Here is a 6,000-nt window from a genome sequence, read left to right as displayed (position 1 = left end):
CAAGTCTCTTGAATTCAGAATGTGGGACAGATGGTCACATGGTGAATTGTTCTCACTTGCTAATGCTTTCTGCTGCTTCACTGATTTTTGATCTTCAGAAGACTTCAGTCTCATTCAGAATGTGTGGGAAATGAGAGATTCCCAATTGTCTTCAGAATAGATAAAAAATCTCATTACATCTATGACAGAAAATTATATAAATTATGTAGACCTAAGCCAAATCAAAGCCTTCCTAAATTTTTAGGTTCTTCACTGGGAAGTTTTGAGTTTATATCTAAGACTGAAAATGACTTTCCTGGGAGTACAACATGCTAAACTCCTTATTTTTATTAAACTCCTTTCATTTATTCATTTATTAATTAAATTCATATTCAACAAATATATTTATTCAGTTATTCATTTAGTCATAACTCAGGGTTAATTAGTCTGTTTAGGCTATTATAACAAAATACCACCAACCTCATAGCTTAAACAACAGACATTTATTTTTCACAGTTCTGGAGACTAGAAGCCCCAGAACGGGATTCTAGCAGATTTTGTTTCTAGTAAGAGCTCTCTTTCTGACTTTCAGATGGCTGCCTTCCTGCTGAAACCTCACATGCCCTTTCCTCTGTGGCATGTGGAAGGAAAGAACACGCTGGTTTCTTCCTCTTCTTCTAAGGACATTAGTTCTATTAGATTGCGATACCACCTTTATGACCTCCTTTAACCTTTATTATCTCTTTATATGGCCATATCTCCAAATACAGCCACATTGGAGGGTTAGGGCCTCCACATATGAATTTTAAGGTGACACAGTTGAGTCCATAACACAATATTCATTTTTCATCATTATAAAATAAAATGCATGTTACTTTTGACATTTCATGATAAGACATAAGCTTTTCTTTTCCCCTCTTTGCATTAGATCATTAGAAGGTATATATTATGGGGCGCCTGGGTGGCTCAGTTGGTTGAACGGCCGACTTCGGCTCAGGTCATGATCTCGCGGTCCGTGAGTTCGAGCCCCGCGTCGGGCTCTGTGCTCACAGCTCAGAGCCTGGAGCCTGTTTCAGATTCTGTGTCTCCCTCTCTCTGATCCTCCCCCGTTCATGCTCTGTCTCTCTGTCTCAAAAACAAATAAACGTTAAAAAAAAAAAATTAAAAAAAAAAGAAGGTATATATTATGCCTACTGACTGGCAAAAGGATTATTGGCTCTGAATTAGCTGAAATTTGAACCTCAGTGGCAAACATATATTGTAAATATCACTTATACAGACTTCAGATTCAAATGGTTGATAGGGTGGCTCTGAAGCAAAAGTATAGGTTTCCTCATGTGGTCTATGAAATGGAACTACTCCTTACTGTCAATCTTAAATTTAGCCACTGTTCATCCTGGCTCCTTCATACATGACACCAACAAATCAGGTATTTCATGTCAGGCATAACTTTTATCATGCAAACGACAGCATTTAAGACACTTACTTATGAGGGTTGCATTGGTTAAGTACAAACTATCCGCTGCTCTTGGCCACCCACCACTGATGGGATCGGAGCTGTTATCTGATCTAAGAACAGCTAAACTGAAGATTAGTTGGGTTAGTCAGGAGCCCACAAAGGGGTCATTAACAAATCTTCACATCAACACAGTTTATGGTGATAACTAGGCCAATTCTTTGTTTTAGAAATTTGAGCAGGAGTTTCTGAACAAGTTTACCAGTTGGCAGAGACACCAAAAGGCAAAGACACAAGGAGAAGCAGTGAATGGGTGTGTGGGTGGTGGGTGGTGGGTGGGAGGTAGGAGAGCAGAGCTCTGTCAATAGAGAGTCCTGAAGCAGGATTTCAGGCATGTCTCCTATAGAGATGTACAATAAAGAATTTAACTTTGCCCAGGGAGAAGTTGATCCTTTGCCGTCTGTTCCTGCAAAGTAATTTCTAAACCTATGAATGCCCTCCCTCACAAAAGTGCCTTTGTGTATCTGGAGGTCTTGGGCCTTTCCAGATAGTCTAAAGATATGGTTTACGGTAGGAGGCCTTGGGTCACATGGTATCAGCTAGACTTCTAGAGCACCTAGAGACTGAGGTCAGCCACATGGTCAGTGGCTAAATGAAAATATAAACTTTGGATTCAACGCTCAGGATTCACTCTTGGTTGGCAGTACTCCATGTAAAATGTCACACTTTGTTTCTGAGAGAGTTAATGCTGTCCTTGACTCCACAAGGAGAAGGCAACCAGAAGCCCTGTGTTTAGAACATTCCTGATTCCAAAATTTCCTGATATACCTCTGGGGCATCTAAAACAAGGCCTATAGTTTATACAGAGCTTTTGTTCTTCCTGTAAAACCCTGTTGCATGACCTTTCCTCGGTGCCTGTGAAGCTTATCCACATGGATAATTTCCTTCTATATTTCCATAGAAATGGATGTCCCTACAGTGAACCCTTCTACATGAACATATATAAGTATATAAGAGAATAATAAACCTAGCATTGTAGTCAAAGGAATAGTATATATTTCAAATTTATTTATTTATCTTTAATTCACATTTGCAAATATGTTACAGTAAAATTCAAACACTTGTAGGAAAGACTTGTTATGGTCTATAACCTCTGCTAAGGAGTGAGGACCAGAAATCCAATATGGATGATTCTAAAACAATAACAATATTTTAAAAATGCTGCTGAAATTTCACCCTTTAGGTTTAGAGAAGCATTATTCTAAGGTAGCTAGTAAACTTTATTAAATGAGAAATGGCTTTTTGGGTATCCTTGTGTTTACCCTGCTGCTGCTGTGGTGCTCCCCCCCCCCCGCCCCCACAATGCTTTGGATGCTTCCTTTTACACTGTCACACACACACACACACACACACCTGTCTGATGATTCATTTCTGTGGGAAACTTTTCTTTGTTTTCCAAGGAAATAGGTTGCTAATATGATAAATTTATCCATACCAAGTTATTTGGTGTTGTTGGCTTAATATATAACCACACAGATATAATATTTATATTTTTAGCAAGGTCTTTTGTAATGTCTATCCACAAATCAAAGAAACATCTCTAGGGGTAAGCCTTTAGGTAGACCAGTAGTGGGAGTCTTTGGCTGCAGTGGTTTTGAAAAAGCCCTAGGAGACCATGTTCTATTCTGCCACTAGTGAACTGTGAGACTTCAAACAAAAGATTTAATTCTCTTCTGTACCCTCAATTGTAAAATGACAGAACTGGTCCTGCAGACTCTGCCAATGACTAAAAGTATTTTCTCTTTGAAGAGTGACCATATACCCAGGTCTGACAGGGACAATGAAAATTTATTCATATTGCTTCAGCATAACTATTAATTAATTAATTATTAAGGGTGCCTCCTTTACTCTCAGAAGGAGCCCAGTTTTGATGATATCCAAGCATTATCTGCCAATTGCCCAGTTTATAGAAAACTTTCTTTGTATCACGGTCCTGATAACCTCAAAATAGTAAGCACAGGTAAGACTTACCTGCCAAACTTTCCAGTGCCTGACTGAGGCAATGTCTTTTTAAAACTGTTACAATGACTGAGCCATTTTATACTTAAATGGTATTAATAAAAAAAGTTCTATGTCAAAAAATAGAGATTGTTTTTTAGGAAATCAGTATTATATTTTTCCTTCATTCTTTATTCTTTTCCATCCCCTATCCTTCACCCCTGCCAGTACCATAAATCAAAAGGGAGCAAAAGTTACCTAACTCTATCTAGATTTACATTTTACTCAATTTATTGAAATCCTCCCTTTCTGAAAGTCCCCTCCATCCAGGAGACTCCAGTGAGCATATTCATGTTTCAAACAAATCTGCCTTTGTTAATCATCAAAAGGTATTTTCTTTAATAAGTGAGGCTCGGCAGGCCCTGCAGCTGTGTTGTTTATTTTATAGCAAGCACAAAGACAATTTATTTTTTTAAATACTATAATTAGATTAGTGTTCTCTTTACTGAAGCATCTGTAGGAAAATGAGAGTGTGTTTCTTTGAATGAATGAGCAGTCACATTTATTTTTATTAAATCTGAACTTGTCCTCCGAGATAGCTGAATTTAATTTTATGTTCTAATACAACATGTAATATTCCAACTTTTTTTTAGATAAAGTCATGGTTCCCCCAAAAAGGAGGTTGGACTAAATTGAATCTTCAGATTCCAATTTTATGAACTGCATTAAATCTCTCTAGGGTGCAGGATTATGTTTGTGTTGAAGAATGACTACATTAAGGTATGTATTTGCATACATAAACAAATATATCCGGATGGTTATCTATGACCTGTTGTTGACACAGAGGGTATCAGAGAATATAATAACATTATACCTTTGTTATGGCTCTTTAGGTCTTTACTAAAAAGTTTTAGAAGTGCTATTTATAAATCAAAAAGATTAAATAGAGACATTTTTAAGGTTTTGGAGACTGGTTTATCAGCATTGCATCTATAAACTGGTTCCTTAGAACCTTCGAGGCTGCAATTAAATCACCCAGGGAGAAGACATTACTTCTTGACCAGCTAACTTTCCTTTTCACCTTGGCATAGCCAGTAAGGAAAATATTTTCTGTTCTCTATGCCCTTTAACTCTTAGTTGATGAAAGAAGTTTAATATCAGTGTCATATCTTTAACAAGAGAAAAATATTCTAGTTCTCTATTATTGTGTAACAATAAAACTACAGACTGAATAGTTTAAAATAACAATTTATTATTACCTTTCATGGTCCGTGAGTTAACTGGATTCATCTGGATGGTCCTGCCTGACCTTTTTCAAGCAATTAGAATAAAATGGTAGCTAGGGCTAGAGTTTTTTGAAGGCTCAATCTTGCTAGGCATCCAAGTGGCTTCTTATCACACATAACTGATTTTTTTTTTTTAGCTGAGATGGCTTGCACAGCAGCAGGAAACTGGCCAGTTCCCTCTTTTTCTACATGATCTATTCTTGTAGCTAGACTTGGCTTCCCCACAGAATGTCTGTCTCAGAGTAATTAAATTTCTTATATGGGAACTAGCTTCTCCCAAAGCCCAAGGTGAAAGCTGCACGGCTTTTTATAACCTAAACCATGGAAGTCATGCAGCATTGTTTTCATTGCTTTCTGCTTGCTACACAGGATAACCTCAGATTCAATATGGGAGGGGACACCCAGATACATGAGTACCACAAGGCATGGTTCATTGATATGTGGTGGGGCAGAGGGCAAAATTTTTGTACATAAGGTACCACAGAAATAAAATAAACATGATTTTAAAATAAATAAATTTAAAATAATAAATACCATCTATTCTTCAAGTCTATAAATTTATTTTTATAGAAAAGTTTATTTTATAATTTTAATAAGTCTACTTTTATCTCCTTAAATAACTATAGCCACTTTGATATATATTTTTAGTTTTATTATTATTCTCTTTTAAGTATAGTATTATAATTATTTTCTGCTTATTCCTTTATAAAACATTTTTTTTTATTTTAATAATGTTATGAGTTAAATAGGCATTTATGGCTTGCCCTAAGGATGTAACACAGCTCCTGACAGAATTGTTAGTCAGCCTTTGGGACATAATTTATTTCAGTCATGAATAATTCTCATAATCAAACAGCCAAGCAGTAATACAAATTGCTGTAAAGAAAATAATGTTTAAGAAAATATCTTTATGATTGTGTTACAATCTAACAAAGGAACTGTTGGGGAGGAAAAATTTTTTTTACCATTTATGTTTCTTTTGGCTAGTCTAAGAATTAAATTGACATGAAACAGATTCACAAGAGAAAATCAAATCTAATTACATACATACAGGGGCTCCATAAGAATATGAGGCCCACAGGCAGTTAGGCAATTGAGGTGTATATGCCATTCTGAGGTAAGGAGAACGAGATAGGGATCTGGGACTTCAAAGAGAAGAAAAACAATTCACAGGAAGATAAAAAAGAGTAAATGTTTGGTAAACAAACATTTGCTGGGCCATATAGAAACAATGGGACACAAAGAGGAATTTTAGCAAATAGACTGCTAGTTTCCTCCCTC

The sequence above is a fragment of the Panthera tigris genome, chromosome B2 (assembly GCF_018350195.1).
Source record: "Panthera tigris isolate Pti1 chromosome B2, P.tigris_Pti1_mat1.1, whole genome shotgun sequence".
Classification (NCBI taxonomy): Eukaryota; Metazoa; Chordata; class Mammalia; order Carnivora; family Felidae; genus Panthera; species Panthera tigris.
This window is presented reverse-complemented; position numbering follows the sequence as displayed.